At 46.9% G+C, this 21,774-nt stretch overlaps 1 protein-coding gene across 2 annotated transcripts in view; it reads right to left on the bottom strand.

The window, feature by feature from the left end:
- RSPO4 (R-spondin 4) overlaps window positions 1-21,774 on the bottom strand; it is a 263,645-nt gene that overhangs the window by 138,314 nt on the left and 103,557 nt on the right. The window lies entirely within an intron of this gene.

The following is a 21,774-nucleotide window of genomic DNA, read 5'->3' as shown; positions in this document are numbered from 1 at the left end:
TCCAGTTGCCAAGCAGAACGGTGCCAGCAGGGAGCTTTGGAAAGCAAGGGCCAGGCCTCATCGTAAGGGCCAGTTCCCCCTCCCCTCTCTCCATCACTTGCTGCTCGGACTGTAAGGAGGAAGCATTCGCTGCAACCAGAGCTGTTTCTGTGCAGCTGCAGTTTCGGAATCTGCTAAAACCTTCATTGTTTGTCCCCCTATCACGTACCCTTCAAGTGTCCCAATTTAACCAGGATTGGCACTGGTCCCAATCCCAGATGCCCTGCTTTGGCTCGCACGCTCTGGCCGTGCCAGAGTTTTGTTCCAAAAGACAGGTGTTGGCTCACACCAGAGCGCAGGACCAAAAAACGGAAGGAAGACGTACCTTGGCCCTGCACATCACCCCTCCTTTTTCCTGTTGTGCCGTGGCACTTCTAGATGAAAGTACTGTATTTTTCTGTGTATAAGACTATATTTCCCCCCAAATTTTTAAAGTTTGAAACTGGGGGTCGTTGTCTCCATCCCCATCTTGTCCCGCTGTGTACTAGTTGTGGCTACATCCTCATCCCCATTGTCCTGCCAGGTCACGACAGGTAAGCACCTGGAACCCCTGGAATCCTGCAATGCTCAGAGACTGGGGTGCCACACAACAATATGTTTTTACCTTCTCTCTTGGGCTGAGAACACCTAGAATAGAGTGGCTGGTCTACCGGTATGGTGGCAGTGTATCCCTGGTCCAGGAGCAAGGTAAGTATTGCACTGCTCTCTTAAGCATCTTTCCTTCATGCTATAATATGTTGTACACTGGTACCTCTGTACAACATGTAAGGTTCAGGAAAAGGGCAGCCCAAGTGTTCATTCATTCATTCATTCATTCATTCATTCATTCATAGCTTTTCATTCATTTATGGCTTTTAAAAAGGTAAAGGACCCCTGACAGTTAAGTCCAGTCGCGAATGACTCTGGGGTTGCGGCACTCATCTTGCTTTACTGGCCAAGGGAGCCAATGTTTGTCCACAGGCAGTTTTTTCCGGGTCATGTGGCCAGCATGACTAAGCCGCTTCTGGCAAAACCAGAGCAGCACACGGAAACACCGTTTACCTTCCTGCCAGAGTGGTACCTATTTATCTACTTGCACTGGTGTGCTTTTGAACTGCTAGGTGGACAGGAGCTGGGACCGAGCAACGGGAGCTCACCCCGTCGCGGGGATTCGAACCGCCAATCTTTCAATCGACAAGCCCTAGGCTCAGTGGTTTAGACCACAGCGCCACCCGCGTCCCTTTTCATGGCTTTGGTTGTTGTTTAGTCGTTTAGTCGTGTCTGACTCTTCGTGACCCGATGGACCAGAGCACACCAGGCACTTCTGTCTTCCACTGCCTCCGCAGTTTGGTCAGACTTATGTTTGTAGCTTCGAGAACACTATCCAACCATTTCATCCTCTGTCTTCCCCTTCTTCTTGTGCCCTCCATCTTTCCCAGCATCAGGGTCTTTTCCAGGGAGTCTTCTCTTCTCATGAGGTGGCCAAAGTCTTGGAGCCTCAGCTTCAGAATCTGTCCTTCCAGGGAGCACTCACAGCTGGTTTCCTTCAGAATGGGGAGGTTTGATCTTCTTGCAGTCCGTGGGACTCTCAAGAGTCTCCTCCAGCACCATAATTCATAATTTCATGGCTTTTACATCCCACCTTTTCCTACCAAAGAGCTCAAAGTGGCATACATCATTCTCCACCTCCCTGTTTTATTGTCACAATGACAACCCTGTGAGGTAGGTTAGACTGAGAGTGAGTGACCGGTCCCCAAGGTCCCCAAGCTCTGGTAGTGAACTGATGTGGCCAAGGCAGGCTGGAGTATCTCTTACGTACATAATTGCCTGACACCAAGTCTTAATCTGTGCACCTTCCTTAGCCATGCGGAATCTCTCTCAGACCAAAGGGCCACATTCATTTTAAAGGGAATTTCCAGGGGCCGCATGAGGAAAAGGCTAGAGGAAAGAGCAGGCAAAGCAAAAAATGTGTTTTGTGTTGTGACGTCACACACACCTCTGTCCTCTGTCCAGGCAAGCCAGAGGCATTCTCAGAGTTCAAGGATGCAACAATGGGGACTAGTCACTTGATGTTTCTGTTTGATCCCTTCTCTCTTTTTTTGTATATTTTTTAAATTAGTTTTTCAACATATCATTTTCAACAATAATTAAACATAGTTTTACATCTTATACAATTTTTTTTACTTCCATCAATCACATCTGAAAATTTTCCAATCTAATTACTTAATTAACATTTCTTATCTTCACTATTACATTTAAATCTCATAACTAATATCTCTCTTCTTTGCAATATTTCATATATTTCTCCTTACAAAACTTCTTGTAGTCCTACTAGCGTAATTTGTTGATTACAGTTGCTTTTCAAATAATTCGTATATTTCTTCCAATATTCTGTAAATCTCTGATCCTGCAGGTTTCGAATCCTTCCTGTCATTATATCCAATTCTGCGTAGTCCATTAATTTTGTCCAGTTTGATCCCTTCTCTGTCGTCAAGACTGTCCAGGAATTCAGACTCATCTTCCCAGTAGCATAGCTTTGGGGTGGAAACATAGTGTCACTGGCAAAGTGAGAAGGCTGTCAGAAATCCTAAGAATGTTTATCCTTCATCCACGCTCCTTCTAGGACAATGTTTGCAGATGACTTTGTTCTTTCAAAGCGATGATTGCACGAGGCCACATCATAAACCCAAACAACGTAATTAGCCTTCCTGGCATGTAGCAAGAAGACGTCCAGAAACCACGTCATGCAATCAGTTCAAAACATGTTGCGTTGGGAAGAATGAGCTCCTGCCTCTGGCCATGGGGAGGAAAGGGTGTTGAAGGATGCCCATCACTCTCCCTTTCCCTTTGAAGTCTCCTCTTACCCTAACTTGGGGACTTTAAAAACAGGTTCTCCTTCCTTCCTGTGATCACTTAAGAGCTCCTGAGGAGGCGGGAAGAGGAGCCTGTGAGTTCTGCGAAGCTGAGATCAGAGATACCCATTGCAAAACCCAGCCGGTCTGGGTGCAAAGTCCTTCTACAGCAGGGGATTGCAGGATTGTATCATGTAACCCTCACCCACCCGTAGAGCTGAAAGCGGTTTGATGTGTGGCTCTGTGTGAATTTGGTTGAGCAAATGGGATGGAAGGAAAGGGTTAAACACACACACACACACACACACACACACACACACACACTCCCCCCAATACACAGAGAGGGAGTTTTTGATTTTTATTTTTTTTAAAAAAAACACACACACACACTGGTCAAAGCAATCATGGATCTTGAACTTTTTATACCCTCCAAATTCAGGGAGGACAGGACTAAGAGAAAGATATATATAAATCTGTTAGTTTTGGTTTCTCTCTCTTTTAATTTCCAATCCTAACACCATTTTCTTAAATCTTAAATTCAGCCTTGAACTATTTTCTAAGTTCTCAGAAAAAGTAACCTGCATTTTATTCTCTTAACAAACAACCAGAACTCAACGGAGCTCAGTTCTGGCACCTCTCAGGTAGGCGCCATTGCTATTCTAAGAAAACAAGGGAGGCATTCATAGTGAACTCCAGCATCTCTTTTTCTAGAAAAATAGCACTGAGAATAGCTCTTCTGGATCAGGCCAGTGGCTCATTTAATCCAGAATCCTGTTCTCACAGTGGCCAACCAAAAGCCTGTGGGAAACCTACCTATTTGTGTGTGGTTTTGCCCAATAATTTTTCTCCCGCTTGGACTACTGCAATGCGCTCTACGTGGGGCTACCTTTGAAGGTGACCCGGAAACTGCAATTAATCCAGAATGCGGCAGCTAGACTGGTGACTGGGAGTGGCCGCTGGGACCATATAACACCAGTCCTGAAAGACCTACATTGGCTCCCAGTATGTTTCTGAGCACAATTCAAAGTGCTGGTGCTGACCTTTAAAGCCCTAAACGGCCTCGGTCCAGTATACCTGAAGGAGCATCTCCACCCCCATCATTCTGCCCGGACGCTGAGGTCCAGTGCCAAGGGCCTTTTGGTGGTTCCCTCACTGAAAGAAGCCAAGTTACAGGGAACCAGGCAGAGGGCCTTCTTGGTAGTGGCACCCGCCCTGTGGAACGCCCTCCCACCAGATGTCAACAAAATAAACAACTATCTGACTTTTAGAAGACATCTGAAGGCAGCCCTGTTTAGGGAAGTTTTTAATGTTTGATATTTTGTCACATTATTATTATTCTGTTGGGAGCCGCCCAGAGTGGCTGAAGAAACCCAGCCAGATGGGCGGGGTATAAATAATGAATGATGATGATGATGATGATGATGATTGGATGGAGGGGCTGTCAGTCCCGACAAATCTCGCTTCTCCATTAGATCCAGCACAGAGCAAAAAGGCCTTTGTGCCTCCAGCTTCCTGCCTGTTTCCAGCTCAGGTCTCACACATACACTGGGTCTTGTCCTTCCACCTAGCAGCTAGGTGAGTTGTGTGGAAGAAATGCCCACCCATTCACCTGTTATAACTCTTGCAACCTGCTGTGGCATTCGTACGGAGCCCCCGGTTGTCTCACGGACTATTGACCCGTACACCACTAATCCGCTGCCACCAACCAGGTCCTCCCTGGTAAAATCACTTCAGTCTCAGTCAGGTTCTCAATTAATAAAGAAGAATATACCAAACTTTTATGGCATTCCAAATGTTGTTGCTCTTTACTTTCTTAGTCTTATTTTCCTCTCTCTATCTCCTCTACCTCCCTACACTCAAGAACCCACTGCCCTAACTGTCTCTCTATTACCAACTGTCTTTCCCAACCAGCCAACCCACGAAAGCCAACCAACTACCCACCAACAACTCCCAACGAACTCCTCCCAAAACTGGTTTTATAGTCCCACTGACTCCAACCCCCTAGGTCCTGACTGGGCAACCTGTTTAACTTTGGGATGCTGAAGAGGACACTTAAGTGGCCAGTTAAGGCCAGTGTCTTACAAAGAAACTTATCTGACTATTTCAACAATGGAATCCCCTGTTAGATTCTAACCCTTTCTGGGTACAGGACCCAGATAAAATACGATAATACAATAATCTTTATTGTCATTGTCCCATAGAGAACAACAAAATTGAAAAATCTACATAAGACATTCAAAACCCAACAAGCCTGCTATCCCAGCTATCCCAACCTGGTTAGCCCCCTAAAAACTCTGATGCCCCATTTTTAAATACAATATACTGCCATACAGACTCCTTACAATGTGTTTAAAACCAAAATCACATTTGGGTAGAAACTTCCAAGAACTGGAAGTGACTCAGGGAATCATCTAGAATCATAGAATCATAGAGTTGGAAGAGACCACAAGGGCCATCGAGTCCAAGCCCCTGCCAAGCAGGAAACACCATCAGAGCACTCCTGACATATGGTTGTCAAGCCTCTGCTTAAAGACCTCCAAAGAAGGAGACTCCACCACACTCCTTGGCAGCAAATTCCACTGTTGAACAGCTCTTACTGTCAGGAAATTCTTCCTAATGTTTAGGTGGAATCTTTTTTCTTGTAGTTTGGAACCATTGCTCCGTGTCCGCTTCTCTGGAGCAGCAGAAAACAACCTTTCTCCCTCCTCTATGTGACATCCTTTTATATATTTGAACATGGCTATCATATCACCCCTTAACCTCCTCTTCTCCAGGCTAAACATGCCCAGCTCCCTTAGCCGTTCCTCATAAGGCATCGTTTCCAGGCCTTTGACCATTTTGGTTGCCCTCCTCTGGACACGTTCCAGTTTCTCAGTGTCCTTCTTGAACTGTGGGGCCCAGAACTGGACACAGTACTCCAGGTGAGGTCTGACCAGAGCAGAATACAGTGGCACTATTACTTCCCTTGATCTAGATGCTATACTCCTATTGATGCAGCCCAGAATTGCATTGGCTTTTTTAGCTGCCGCGTCACACTGTTGGCTCATGTCAAGTTTGTGGTCAACCAAGACTCCTAGACTGACCCCACCAAAACCATAACAGTTTGTTAACTTGCCCTCCCCTCCACGGTTGGCACTGTAAGGAGCTCTGGGTACGAACCCTGCCTCACATTGTCAAATCCTGTCCTGACTCCCATCCCACTGACCAGAGAGTGCAGACATTCCTGTTTGACCCCCTGTGTCTCCCCAGATGCTGTTGAGGGATGGAAAATTCTTCCCAGACTTCCTCAGAGATCAGCTTACTGCTGGGTTGGAGCCTAAGGATCAATGGGTCTAATTTTAGCAAGAAGCCACGATCTCTGCTGGATACAAATATCTACTTTCTTCATTTAAAAACACACCCACTCTCCAAGGCCCATCGACTCAAAAGCATGCGATGCATCTCCTTGTCTGCAAGACGGACAAAGAAATCTGGGCGTTTGGTGTGCTGATTTAAAATTTACTAAGTCGGCAGAGGCTTGTCTGCATTGATTGGGAACAATCAGAATGCTCTTCTGCACACAACTCATAGATAAACTATGGAAGCGGAAAGCTTGGTCCCGGCAGGAGCAAATAAAAAGTAGTTAACTTATGGAACTCACTGCCACAAGATTTGTTGAGGACAGCTGCTAACTTGGAATATGTGGGGTTTTCTTTTTTTTTTTTTTGAAGGACTAAACAAATTCATTGAAGTTCGTGTTTTTTGATTTGAAGTTGGCATTCTACCCTGCAATAGCCAATGAATGCGATGACACCTCTGAAATGTTGGACACTCAGTTTCAGTTTAAGGCTCAGGAGCAGGCTGGACCAGATCTTCTGATCAATAGCCAATCTCATCGCCTCCGGAGGAGACTGAACGCTGGATAGCAAAAACTCCTCACCGCACCCCGCCAGGCCGACTTCACAGAACTCCCCGGCTGTGGGACGGCAGCTTGCACCCTAGGATCACTTTCCCTCGCACCTGTTGGCATCTCAGAGATTGGGTTTCGGAGTAAGGAATGAGGACAGAGGGCCCTTCTCTCCCCTGCCATCAGGAATCCTTTATTTCCTGGGGCCTAGATGGTTGCAGGCGATTTCTTTCACAGGGAATTTTTCAGAGTTTATTTGTGTGCTACGGGCCTGGGGAAAACCCCTCTAGAGGAATGCAGTTTTGCGTAATTATTATTTAAAGTCCAGTTTTGCAGGTTGACCTGGAAGCTCATAACTCAGCCACCAACTCTTTGGAGGACCCTGAGACAAGTCAGGCAGTTTTCCTCATCTGTAAAACGGGCGTGTTAACCCACTATAATTGCTCTGTGTTGTCCTTCTGCTGACCTCAGCCTCTGTCTTGCCTTGTTGATATTTTACACTGTGTCCTTTTGCTTCTTCGTTTGATTTATTACATATAAACCAAACCTCTTGTCCTTTCTGATCTGAAGAAGCCTCCATGTGAGGAGTAATAATAATAATAATAATAATAATAATAATAATAATATTACTTATACCCCACCACTCTAGGCGCCTCCCAACAGAATATTAAAAACATGATAAAACACCAAACATTAAAAACTTCCCTCAACAGGGCTGCCTTCAGATGTCTTCTAAAAGTCCGATTGTTGTTTATTTCCTTGACATATGATGGGAGGGCGTTCCACGGGGCAGGTGCCACCACCAAGAAGACCCTCTGCCTGGTTCCCTCACTTCTCGCAGGGAGGGAACCGCCAGAACCGCCAGAAGGCCCTCGGAGCTGGACCTCAGTGTCTGGGCTGAACTATGGGGGTGGATATCTTGTCAAGTCACCTCTGGTGGACTTGCCCAAGGATTAAGGCTTTCTGGGAAATGTTATATAATGAAATGAAAAAGGTATTTAAATATACCTTCTTGAAGAAACCAGAGGCCTTTCTCCTGGGTATGGTTAGCCATGTGGTGTTAAAGAAGGACAGAACTTTTTTTATGTATGCTACTACAGCAGCAAGGATTCTTATTGCAAAGTATTGGAAGACACCAGATCTACCCACCCTGGAAGAATGGCAGATGAAGATGACAGATTATATGGGACTGGCAGAGATGACTGGCAGAATCCGAGACCAGGACAAAGAGACAGTGGAAGAAGATTGGAAGAAGTTTAAAGACTATCTTAATAAACATTATAAAATCAATGAAGGCTAGAAAGATATGGGTTTAAAAATCAGCGGTTTGCAGGGGCGTTGATTAAGGAAAAAGAACAGAATTATCAAAAATTATGGGAACAGAACAGAATTATCAAAAATTATGGGAAATATGGGAATGGATTTGCTGATAAGATAAATGAGATTAGAATACAGAAGGGGGAGGTGTGAGGAGGTCGGGGAAATTAGGTTTAGAAAATAAGGTTTGAATTTATACATGTTTTTTGTTTTTGTTTATGTATGTTTTTATTGCTGTCTGTGTTTATATGTCTTTTATTGGAAACTTTAATAAATATCATTTAAAAAAAAATAAATCTTGTGATATGTCCCAGGCCAGTAGGGAGATGATTTACAAAGCAAAAGAAAGGACACTGATGGACACCCTTCAGTCTCATGGGACTGAAATCAGCCGTGATTCCTGCATTGGAAGGAGTTGGACTATAAAATAATAATAATAATAATAATAATAATAATAATAATAATAATAATATAAATAAATTTATTTATACCCTGCCCTTCCTAGTTCGAAAACCAGGCTCAGGGTGGCTAACAACAAATTTAAAACACTTAATTGTAAAAGCAGCATAAAATACAGTATAAAAACATGAATAACAACAAAATTCAAAATTCAGAAATCAATTTAGGGGAAATAAGCATTAGAAAATCCCCAGGGCTAGCTGGCTGAATTGGTCCTACTTGGGCCAGCGAGGCGGCCGGGGGAGAATTAGCTGTGGGGTCTCAGAGTGGGTCATCTTCATAAAAGGGAAGAGAAGGGAAATAAAAGATCAGGCTGAATTCAAATTAAAGGCCAGGCGGAAAAGCTCTGTCTTACAGGCCCTGGGGAAGGAGGTTAAATCCTGCAGGGCCCTGGTCTCACGGTACAGAGCATTCCACCAGGTCGGAGCCATCACTGAGAAGGCCCTGGCCCTGGTGGAGGGTAGTCTGACTTCCTTAGGGCCCGGGACTTCTAAACTATGGGGCCCTTCCAAGTCTACGATTCTATCTCAAAACCGAAGACAAGTGCATCGAAAAGGGAAAGGAAAGGCTTTCACCACACCCACAAGAATTCTGATTAAATTTTCTCTCTCTTCTGATGCTTTTTAAAATGCCATTTCTGTTCTCCTTAATTGGTGGCGAATGGTGCCGTTTCTGTTCTCCTTAATTGGCGGTGAATGGTGAAAATAAAACACAGAATGTCTGTCTGATGCAGCAGTTGTCCTGACGTCGCTGAGGAGTGGGAAGGAAGGAAGACCAGAACACAGAAGGACAAGCGCCGAAGGAGGAGGTGGTCCCTGGGACAAGGGTAGGATTCTGGCAGCCAAGCTGTGAGTCACTCAGCTTTGCAGCCGTCCTCTGAGCTCCTGACTCACGGATCATCCTGCCACCCTGCCTTATTTTGGGAGAGGCAGGAGAGAGAGAGAGGTGCCACCCACAAGGCAACCCTGAGTCAGAATTCCACCCTACACACACACCCCATATCCATAGGATCTCTTGAGGGGCAACTTTCCATCTTCCATATTATGCATTTAAAAGGTACATTTAATAGTACAGTCATACCTCAATTTATAGATGCTTCAGGTTGCGTTTTTCGGGTTACGGATGCGCCGAAACCCGGAAGTACCGGAATGGGTTACATCCAGGTTTCGGCGGCCGCGCATGCGCAGAAGCACTAACTCGTATTTTGCACATGCGCAGAAGCGCTGGATCAGCGCGGTGCTGAGGGTTGCGAACGTGCTTCCTGCACGGATCACGTTCACAACCTGAGCGTCCACTGTAGTCATAATAACAACGCTAAACAGGTTCACACAATCTATGCTTAAAGCACTGAAGGAAAAAGCAGGAAAACAACGAGCCCCACTGACTCCCCCGGCCCATTGGCCACTATTTCAACAATATTATTATTATTGTTACGGTATTTATTATTTATTTGGAAATAAACTAAATCACACACACACACACAATATTTTCTCTCTTGTTTCTCCCTCCTTCCTTTCCCCCCTCAGTCTCCCACTCCCATCCTTTAACGCCCCATGAGTAAATCCTGGAAATATGGGTTTTAGCAGAGTAAATAACGCAGACCAAATCCAGAGCTGCTGGCATGGCCAAACGTGGCCCTCCAGCTGTTTTGGGACTACGGCTCCCATCATCCCTGACCACTGGTCCTGTTAGCTAGGGATGATGGGAGTTGTAGTCTCAAAACACCTGGAGGGCTGAGTTTGGCCATGCCTGCCAGAGAGCAAAGAAGACCCTGAGGGAACTTTACGAGTAAATGGGTCAAGAAGAGTGTGTAATGTGAAGGGGGGGGAGAGAGAGAAAGGGGCTATGTCTTTCTTGGTCTGGTAGAAAGCAGGAAGACACTCAACAACACTTACAGGAGGTAAATTCCCTCAGAACTACACAGCCAGTCAGAGCCTATCATGAGTTACCTCAGCAAGGATCATGCCATTCTGATTGGTTGCTAGGGGTGACCTTCACCGCCCTCTTGGTTGGTTAGAATTAACCCTTAGGTTACTAATGGAATGATCTCTGTTGCTGCACTTCCAACAGAAACAGCTTTGGAAGGAAAGGAGGAGGGGAGAGACGCAAATTCCTCTTGGTTCCAGTTCCTCCTGCTTCTACTAGCTGCTTTGGAAGGAAATAAACAAGAGAGGGGAAGGGAAAAAAGAAAGCATTTGTTGCTTGAAAGAGCAGGCTAGACTACTATCTCTCAAGTAGGATGTGCTGGGCCTGGGGGTTAACCAGAGCAACGCGGTCCAGGTCCGGTCCCAAATCCAAGGTTTCCACAAGGAGTCAGTCTGACAGGGTCAAGGCAGGACACGAGGCAGGAAACCAGGCTAGGTCAGGCACAGGGTCTCAGGCAGGTTCCAGCAAGCAGCAATGTTGCTCCCGCAACCTGGGGCGAGGTCTGACAGCCTTTTATCTCTGTCGGGGTAACGGCCAGTCCTGATCCCCCAGCAACTTACCTCCCTGTCTCACCCGAAGGCAAACACTCCTCCTGCGAGTACTCAGGTCTCTTCTTCTCTCAGACCTAAGTCTCTGCAGCTCAGGAGACGTTGGTGGGTTACTAGACCCAGAGGCTGCCCAGCTCCCCTGACCCAACTGGTAGAGGAGCAGCTGTAAGTGATGGCCCAGCTGAAGGCAACGAGGGAATCCCCACACCTGGAGCCAGGGCAGGCTCAGGCCCCTGAATTGGCCCAGCTGGTGTTTGTTTCAGGGGAACCTGTGCAGGCTAGGACTCTTCAGGATCAGGCCCCAGATTTGGTCCAGATGCTGCCTGAGGCAAAGGATCCGGTGCGTACTGAGACTCCTCTGGTTCCGAGTCCAAGCCCGAGTCCCAGGCCATCACATAGGACCACTTTTGGAGACCTGCTCCACCTTGCTATACAAAAGGGCAAGCTGGAACATTTGCCTGCACAAATGTTCCTAGGTAAAAGCTCCTCTGCACACCTGACCCAGCAGGCTGGAGGGATGTGTCTCTGTCTACATGTGAGTAAGCCTCCCCCCCCCCCCAGCTCACTAATCCAACCTGCAAGGTGGTTAGGTCATCTGCCAGGAGATCCACTTCTGAATGAATCTCTCCCCACCCTGGTTTGTGGGTTGAAACAGCAGGCTGGGGTTTCCTGCTCATGATAAAGAGAAAAATTCCTTCCAGTAGCACCTTAAAGACCAACTGAGTTAGTTCTAGGTATGAGCTTTCGTGTGCATGCACACTTCTTCAGATACCATTGATATCTGAAGAAGTGGTATCTGAAGAAGTGTGCATGCACACGAAAGCTCATACCTAGAACTAACTCAGTTGGTCTTTAAGGTGCTACTGGAAGGAATTTTTTTATTTTGTTTTGACCATGGCAGACCAACACGGCTACCTATCTATGATAAAGAGAGTCATCTTCACATATCTCAAGGGCTGTCACATAGAAGATGGAGACAACTCTCCCCCGCCCCTGCTCTGGAGAATAATAATAATAATAATAATAATAATAATAATAATAATAATAATATCTTTATTGTCATTGCCCCCTCTCGGGGACAACGAAAATTACTTGGCTGCTCCATCCACCCAGGTAGGGCACTCCACTCAAAATCAGAACAACTATAAAAACACTAATTAAAACAATACAGTATAATACAGCAAGGAAGATTAGATGACTTTCAAAGTCCAGGTTTCCCATTCAGGGCCGAGATCGCTCTGGAGAAGAAGCTGTTCTTGAGACGGCTCGTTCTTGTCTTCATCGTCCTGTATCTCCGTCCCGACGGCAGGAGCTCGAAGAGACAGTGACCAGGATGCGATGGATCTTTTACTAGGTCCAGTGCCTTCCTATGGCACCTTGTGGCATAAATCTGCTCTAAGGTGGAGAGTGGGCAGCCAACAATGCTCTCTGCTGCCTTAACAACTCTGCACAACCCCATCCTGTCCTGGGTAGTACAGCTTCCGTACCACACACATAAGCCATAAGTGAGCACGCTCTCAATGGCACAGTGATAGAAGGCAAGCAGCAGTTTCTGCGGAAGATGGTTTTTCCTTAGGATTCTCAAAAAGTACAGTCTCTGCTGCGCCTTCTTCACAAGCCCCCTTCTGTTGACACTCCAGGACAGATCCTCTTGTAATTCAATACCCAAAAATCTGAACGTTGTTACCCTCTCCACACAGACCCCATCAATCAAAAGTGGCTGGACATTGCTCTTCTGTCTCCTGAAGATTAGGGCTTGAACCAATGGATTCAAGTTACAAGAAAGGAGATTCTGCCTGAAACATCAGGAAGAACTTTATGTCAGAAAGAGCTTCTTTGACAATGGAACAGTTTCCCTTGGGAGGTGGTAATAATAATAATAATAATAATAATAATAATAATAATAATAATAATTTATTTATACCCCACCCATCTGGCTGGGTTTCCCCAGCCACTCTGGGTGGCTTCCAGCAAAATATTAAAATGCAATAATTCATCAAATATTCAAAATGTCCCTGAGCAGGGCTGCCTTCAGATGTCTTCTAAAAGTCAGATAGTTGTTTATTTCCTTGACATCTGGTGGAAGGGCATTCCACAGGGTGGGTGCCACTACCAAGAAGGCCTTCTGCCTGGTTCTCTGTAACCTCACTTCTCGCAGGGAGGGAACCACCAGAAGACCCTTGGAGCTGGACCTCAGTGTCTGGGCAGAACGATGGGGGTGGAGACGCTCCTTCTGGTATACAGGACCGAGGCCATTTAGGGCTTTCAAGGTCAGCACCAACACTTTGAATTGTGCTCAGAAATGTACTGGGAGCCAATGTAGGTCTTTCAGGACCGGTGTTATGTGGTCTCAGCGGCCGCTCCCAGTCACCAGTCTAGCTGCTGCATTCTGGTGGACTCCATTTCAGCGAAGGTCTTTAAACAGCGACTTTATCCTGTAGTAGCGATTCCTGCATCATAGCGGGTTGGACCAGCGGCGTAGCGTGGGTTGTCAGCACCTGGGGCAAGGCAAGTAATTTGCGCCCCCTAACCTGGGGCAAGGCAAGTAATTTGCGCCCCTAACCTGCTGCCTCTGCCAGCTTCTTCTTGCTGCTGCCTGGGCTGGGGTATTTACGGTAAGGTAGCCACGGCAGCGGGTCCGTGTCAGGTGATCTGAGGCGAGTTGCCGCTGGCGCTGCTGCCCAAACGATGCTGCTTGCCCGGAGGAGGAGGAGGGCAGAGAGGCAAGGAAAATGCAACATGGCCCAGCAGCTGCAGCGGCGGCGGGGCTGTGAGGAGGGGCTGCCTGGCACACCCTCCGCAGCCCTGATGCACGGGGACCGCGGCGAGCGCTGAGAGCCACTGCCTGCCAGATGCCTTCAGCCCGGACGCGTGCACAGCTCGTCGGTTCCGCGAGACATGGGGCTCTGCTACAGCCTGCGCCCGAGGCTCTTCGGCGACACCGGAGGTGGCGAGCGCGCCCCACCCAGATGTTGCGCCCGGTGTGGCCGGCCCCCCTCACTCCCCCACGCTACGCCACTGGGTTGGACTAAATGACCACCAAAGGTCTCTTCCAACTCTGCAAGCCTATAATTCTGCAAAGGGCCAAAGTTACCACCCTAGATGCCTGAGTGGAGGATACGAAGGCTGATCTCCCAGGTTCTAACCACTGTGCCACACTGCCTCCCAGAAATTCTCAGCGGAAAGAGACTAGTTGCAGGCAGACCTACAGACCCAACATTGGCCTCCTTCCACCTCTTTTATCTTGGCACCCGGAGCCCGTCAGTTTTCCCTTTTCATCGCTTTGCAATCTCAAGTCAGCTGCGTGTTCTGAGCAGCGGGTGGGAAGTCAGGGGGGCGGCGGGTGTTGTGCGCCCCCAAGAAGCAGCAGGAGGTGTGGGCTCTGCGCTAATGCGCGTGCAATTATGATCTATAGGTTTTGGAGGAGCATCATTGCCGCGTGACAGCTGGCAGCCGCCCCCTCCTTTGTCTCCCTCCCCTCCCCACGCAGGGAGCTGTTCATGTACACAGGAAAAAATGGGGGAGCCTGGGGGGGGTGTCTGGGGGGGGGGTTAGGCAGTTGCTATAGCAGCCCCTGTGGGATGTGCGGTGATCACTCAGCCCATGCTGCCAGGCGCAAACGCGCGCACAAATCCATACGGATCCCCCGAGGCTGTGCGTTATCTCCGCAAATCGCCAATCCGGGGATGGAGTCGATGCAAATCTTTTAAAATATTGCCTCGGCTGAAGTGTGGCGGAGACATTAGGAATCGAAAGGAGACGGGCTTCTCAATTCTCATGCATAATTTGGCCCGTTGTTGGCCTCTGAAAACCTACGGGTGCTTGTCTTCAGACCCTCGGATCCCGAATTTTATTTAATTTATTTATTTGGACGCTCTGGGGGAACGGGTGCGTGGGTTTTGTGTGTGCTTGGAGGTGGGGACGTGAAGGGTCGAAGACGGTTCCCTCTTTCCCTTAATCGCAGTGTCTCCAGATCGCCACCCTCTGCATTGTTATTGCGCGTAGAGGCTCCCCTTGTGGGGTTCAGAACGGGACTTTATGCGTGGGAAGGGAAAGCTACTGTGTTGTTAATATTTATATCCTGCCTTTTCCCCAGATCAGGACTCCAGGCGCCTTGCACAAATTAAAACAACATGGAGAAAATGCAAAAAAGAGAGAGCTAAAATCCTGTAAGGATAACTGCTATAAAGTAATTGAACTTTAATGGAATTGAAACAATAGAGGATAAAAAAATCTATTAAAATACAGATAATAGAAACAGCACAGCACTTGGGGGGGGGGGGCGGTCTTTACCTGTGGGTGGAAGGACAACAAGGAGGCAGCCAGTCTAGCCTCTGTAGGAAGGGAGGTCCAAAGGCTAGGGGCAGCCACTGAGAAGGCCCTGTCCCTCATCCCCACCAAACGCAGAAGCAGGGGAAAGGCAGGCAGGAAAGGGTTAAGCATCCCTCCTCACTAACTGTCTCTTGGCTCAATCTCCTTCCCTGAAGCTCCTCTATTAAAGCAAAACATTGTGCTTGCATGTAATGGGTAGTTAGAATCATAGAATCATAGAATCCTAGAGTTGGAAGAGACCACAAGGGCCATCGAGTCCAACCCCCTGCCAAGCAGGAAACACCATCAGAGCACTCCTGACATATGGTTGTCAAGCCTCTGTTTAAAGACCTCCAAAGAAGGAGACTCCACCACACTCCTTGGCAGCAAATTCCACTGTCAAACAGCTCTTACTGTCAGGAAGTTCTTCCTAATGTTTAGGTGGAATCTTCTTTCTTGTAGATTGGAACCATTGTTCCGTGTCCGCTTCTCTGGAGCAGCAGAAAACAACCTTTCTCCCTCCTCTATGTGACATCCTTTTATATATTTGAACATGGCTATCATATCACCCCTTAACCTCCTCTTCTCCAGGCTAAACATGCCCAGCTCCCTTAGCTGTTCCTCATAAGGCATCGTTTCCAGGCCTTTGACCATTTTGGTTGCCCTCCTCTGGACAATAGCTGTGTATCAGCTGCGATTCCTGCATTGTAGAGGGTTGGACTAGATGACCATTGAGGTACCCTGCAGTTGTACATTTCTACGATTCTATGTGTAGCTGAGGCTAATCGGTGGTGGGGATGGGACTGGCCTTTTAACCCTCAGATCTGCAGGTTGCACTTGTGAGCCAGGATCTGAACCCATGCTTTGAGCACTCGAGTTCCTAATACAGTGGTACCTCAGGTTAAGTACTTAATTCATTCCGGAGGTCTGTTCTTAACCTGAAACTGTTCTTAACCTGAAGCACTACTTTAGCTAATGGGGCCTCCTGCTGCAGCTGCGCCGCCGGAGCATGATTTCTGTTCTCATCCTGAAGCAAAGTTCTCAACCCGAGGTACTATTTCTGGGTTAGCCGAGTCTGTAACCTGAAGCGTATGTAACGCGAGGTACCACTGTAGTAATAATCTGATAAATATGACTTTCATCACCTGCCCTGTGGATTCCCATTGTTGGCCTTTGAGTTGAATTTCAACTTTGGAAGTTACATTCTGGCACACGTGCGCTGCCAATGCATGGATCCCTGGCGGAACCCCTGCTTTGAATGTAGAAGGTCCCAGGATGAATTCTCAGCATCTCTAGGTAGGGTTGGGAACATTCCCTGCATGAAAGCTTGGAGAGTGCAGCTGCCAGTATGTGCTGGCAATACTGAGCATTTGTTAGGTAAAGGTAAATGGACCCCTGACCATTAGGTCCAGTCGTGGCTGACTCTGGGGTTGCAGCGCTCATCTCGCTTTATTGGCCGAGGGAGCTGGCCAGCAGAACTAAGCCGCTTCTGTCGAACCAGAGCAGCACATGGAAACGCCGTTTACCTTCCCGCCAGAGTGGTACCTATTTATCTACTTGCACTTTGACGTGCTTTTGAACTGCTAGGTTGACAGGAGCAGGGACTGAGCAATGGGAGCTCACCCTGTCATGGCTGCCAAGACCACATAACACCAGTCTTGAAAGACCTACATTGGCTCCCAGTATGTTTCTGAGCACAATTCAAAGTTTTGGTGCTGAGCTTTAAAGCCCTAAATGGCCTCGGCCCAGTATACCTGAAGTAGCGTCTCCACCCCCATCATTCTATCCGGACACTGAGGTCCAGCGCCGAGGGCCTTCTGGCGGTTCCCTCACTGCGAGAAGCCAAGTTTCAGGGAACCAGGCAGAGGCCCTTCTCGGTAGTGGCACCCGCCCTGTGGAACACCCTCCCACTAGATGTCAAAGAGAACAACAACTACCAGACTTTTAGAAGACATCTGATGGCAGCCCTGTTTAGGGAAGCTTTTAATGTTTGATGCATTACTGTATTTTAATATTGTGTTGGAAGCCGCCCAGAGTGGCTGGAGAAACACAGCCAGATGGGCGGGGTATAAATAATAAATTATTATTATTACCCTAGGAACCACCTCTCCCCATACAAACTGACCCAGACCCTGCGCTTGTCATCCGAGGCCCTTCTGTTCCCTGAGAGGTTTGGAGTGTGGCAACTTGAGAATGGGTCTTTTCGGTGGTAGCTCCCCATCTGTGGAACGCTCTCCCCAGAAAGTCTCGCCTGGTACCATCATTACATACAGTGGTACCTTGGTTCTCGAACGCCTTGGTACCCGTACATTTTGGCTCCTGAACGCCGAAAACCCGGAAGTAAGTGTTCCGGTTTTCGAATGTTCTTTGGAACCCAAACCTATGGCCTATTAAATGTCCGGATAGACGGACTATTAATATGATTATTTTATTATTAGGCTGTGTATTAAGTTTTTAGTACTGTACTATGTTGCGTAAATTATGTTCTTAATGTTATACACTGCCCTGGGATCTTTGGATAAAGGGCAGTATATAAATTGAAATAATAATAATAATAATAATAATAATAATAATATGCATTTAAAGCACTACAATGCCACTTTAAATGGCTTTGGCTTCCCTAAATCATTCTGGGAGCTGTAGTTTGTTAGGGGTGCTGAGAGTTGCTGAAACACCCCTCTTCCCCTCCCGGAGCTACAATTCCCAGAGTAGCTTAATCAATGCCTCATCATAGGGAACTTGGGGGAATTGTAGCTCTGCAATGGGAATAGGGGTCTCTGAACAACTCTCAGCATGCTTAACAAACTGCAGCTCCAGTGGTCTAAACCATTGAGCCTCTTGGGCTTGCCGATCAGAAGGTCGGCGGTTCGAATCCCTGTGATGGAGTGAGCTCCTGTTGCTCGGTCCCTGTTCCTGCCCACCTAGCAGTTCAAAAGCACATCAAAGTGCAAGTAGATAAATAGGTACCTCTCCGGTGGGAAGGAAAACGGCATTTCTGTGCGCTGCTCTGGTTCGCCAGAAGTGGCTTAGTCATGCTGGCCACATGACCCAGAAGCTGTCTGTGGACAAACGCTGGCTCTCTCAGCCTGAAAGCGAGATTAGCACCGCAACCCCATAGTCACCTTTGTTAACGGAGAAATCTGAGGGCTCCCTTGAACAAAAAACAAGGACACCAGCCAGGAATACCAGAGCAAAACAGCAGCCAGTAGGATTGGTCTTTATTGAAGACTGTCGCGACAGGACTCCCACCTGCCACCAGGTCAAACAAGATGGAAGCCCCGATCAAAAGAGAACCCAAACTTTTATTAGCTGCTAATCCCCATGTTACACCCCCCAGGGTCCAGGGGTCCTTTACCTTTACCTTACCACCATTGGGCTTTCAGTGTGGCCATGCATGCTCAGTTTAGCTTCTGACTTATTTGTGCCGAAGGCTGAAACGATTACTCTCCTAGCAATGGAATTTATAGCTATGAAGACCGCAGGCTACAACTGGACCCCCAGTGAAGACCCCTCAGCTCCAGCGGCCGAACTAGTCTGGCCACATTGCGGCAGAACCTGATGCTTGCGACACCATCCGTCAAGCCACCTGCCAGTGACCTGATGGGAGACATGGAACGGTGTGCAAACCCCGGACGGCATGCGGCGAAGGAGAAGATTCCTTTCCATAGGCAAAAGCCGACCAGACAGGTAGCTGAAACTTACTCCAATGCTGGCAATTGGGCAGCAGGTTACCTTTGGGGTCACAAGGCAGGTTGCAGCGCATGCACACTGCGCTGTCCCCCAATACCTTGCTGGCAGCCCCAGCCTCCCAACCAACATAGGCCACCTGAGGCATTCGCCTCGCTTTGCCTAATGGCAGAGCCGGCTCTGACCAGCTCAGATGCTTTCTAGCCTCTTCTCAATTTTGGGTGGGTGATTGGCACCTGCCACAATTTTTTCCCCAACCTGGTGCTTCCCCCAGCTATTTGCACTTTCCGTGTTTGCACTTTCTTTTCTCTACACATGAGAAATCCACATAGCTCCTTGGAGGATGACAGGGATAACAATAACCAAATAATAATAATAATAATAATAATAATAATAATAATAATAAACTGGGCGCTTTAGTGATGGCAGCCATGACAAGACCAAAGAATGCCCATTTATAAAATCTCTCCTAGTGGCAAGTATGCCCAAAATCCTCTTGTTCTTATTTTTAAAAAGGTTTCCTATATTACAGCTGGGATAACTCAGTTGGGAGAGTTGAAATTTCAGAGTTTGGGGCTGGAGCCCCACGTTGGGCAAAAAGATTCCTGCATTTCAGGTTTTGGACTAGATGATCCTCGTGGTGTCTTCCAACTCTACAGTTCAATGATAATGCCTGATTGGGATCACTATCATCTTGCATCTGATTTGAAATTTTAATTCAGCTCCAAATTATATTTCTGGCCTGCGGCGACCTCTAGTGGTGGTAGCTCTTTTTGCACGCTCAAGTTGGGGTTGACTTTTCCGCAAGTTGAGTTTAACTTGGATGATCCAGTCCAGTGCCAGATTTACATAAAAGCTAAACAAGCTATAGCTTAGGGCCCGCTCTCTTGGGGGCACCCAAAAAAATTAAAGGGGGAAAAAAAGGATGGACATTTCCAAAACATAAGATAAAAAACGTATAAAATAAAACGTACATACAGGAACCGTGTTTTGTGTTGTGTTGGCTCCTATGATGTAATTAATGGGCCTTGCCTGCTAGCCTGGTTCCTAAAATATCACTGGTTTGCTCCTTTCTATATATAGGGTGCCTACATTCTGCATGGACTGGTTGCACGGCAACATGTGCAAATGGCTTTAGATACCTATTAGGTCCATAAATTACCATTTAGCATATATTCAACACAAAAAACAGCAACAATTTGTTGCTGACAAAGGACAGCTGGATATATAAAGGGCCCCATTACCTTTAGTAGCTTAGGGCCTCATCACACCTAAATCCGGCCCTGCTTGGATCTGTTCATTGTGAAAATATATTTCAGGGCGAGCAAATGAGCATGGAGGGAGAGTCAGAATCCTACATGTCAGGTTCAGTAAACACCAGTACGAGAGCTATAGGCATTAGGAGGAGGCAGGATCTACTGCAGGCATAGGCAAACTCAAGCCTCCAGATGTTTTTGGGACTACAACTCCCATCATCCCTTGCTAACAGGACCAGTGGTCAGGGATGATGGGAGCTGTAGTCCCAAAACATTTGGAGGGCCGAGTTTGCCTATGCCTGATCTACTGGATCTCCCTACACATAGTCACTCAGCCCAAGCAAAGATGTTGTCTGAACACAGGCTGTCGGTTTTGCTTGGATGCCAAGCTCACATGGTGAAAATGTGAATTTTGTTGAAAAAATGGCTCCTTCCTCTTTCTGTTCCCTATTAATAGCATTCGCCCTAGGGTGGGTTTCAGCAATTAAAACACACTGAAAACAATTTTCTGGGAAATGATCTATAATGAATTGAAGAAAATGTTCAAGATAACTTTTAGTAAAAGAAAAAACACCCAGAAGCTTTTCTTCTAGGGATAATAGATGCCAAAAGTAAAAAAAAAAAAAAAAGTTGTTTATGTATGCTACAACTGCAGCTAGAATGGTTTTTGCCCAGAGATGGAAAAAGATGCAGTACTAACCAAGGAAGAGGGGCTGATTAAATTAATGGATTCTGCTGAAATGGAAAGATTAACAGGTGTAATAAGAAACCAAGAAGAAGAAAACATTATCAAAATTTGTGGAATATTTGAAAAATTATTGTATGCAAATAAGTTCATTAGCAGGGTCATTGTAAAACAAGCAGTTTTACAACAACAAACTCAGTTGGTCTCTAGGGTGCTCTTGGAAGGATTTTTTTAATACTATCAAGAGAAACTGAAAAGTAACTTTAAAATTGTTTAATGTGAAAATGCAGCATAAAACATTAAAATTAAAAAGAAACCACAAAAGGTGGAGGGGGTGGAAGTCAAATATATGTGTGTATTGGAATTGTATGTGATTTGTGTGTTTGTCATTTGTATGTCTGTAAATTTTTGAAAAATAAAATAAACAAAAAGAAACCAAGAACATGTTACAGACTAGGTAAAGGGTAAAGGGGACCCCTGACCATTAGGTCCAGTTGTGGCCGACTCTGGGGTTGCGGCGCTCATCTCGCTTTACTGGCCAAGGGAGCCGGCATACAGCTTCCGGGTCATGTGGCCAGCATGACTAAACCGCTTCTGGCGAACCAGATCAGCGCACGGAAACACTGTTTACCTTTCCGCCAGAGCGGTACCTATTTATCTACTTGCACTTTGACGTGCTTTTGAACTGCTAGGTTGGCAGGAGCTGGGACTGAGCAATGGGAGCTCCCCCCGTCGCGGGGATTCGAACCGCCAACCTTCTGATCAGCAAGTCCTGGGCTCTGTGGTTTAACCCGCAGCACCACCCGGGTCCCATGTTACAGAGTACATT

This window comes from Podarcis erhardii (assembly GCF_964252035.2).
Source record: "Podarcis erhardii genome assembly, chromosome: 6".
Lineage (NCBI taxonomy): Eukaryota > Metazoa > Chordata > Lepidosauria > Squamata > Lacertidae > Podarcis > Podarcis erhardii.
Note: the sequence above shows the minus strand (reverse complement) of the source record. Positions and strands in the feature narration are given on the sequence as shown.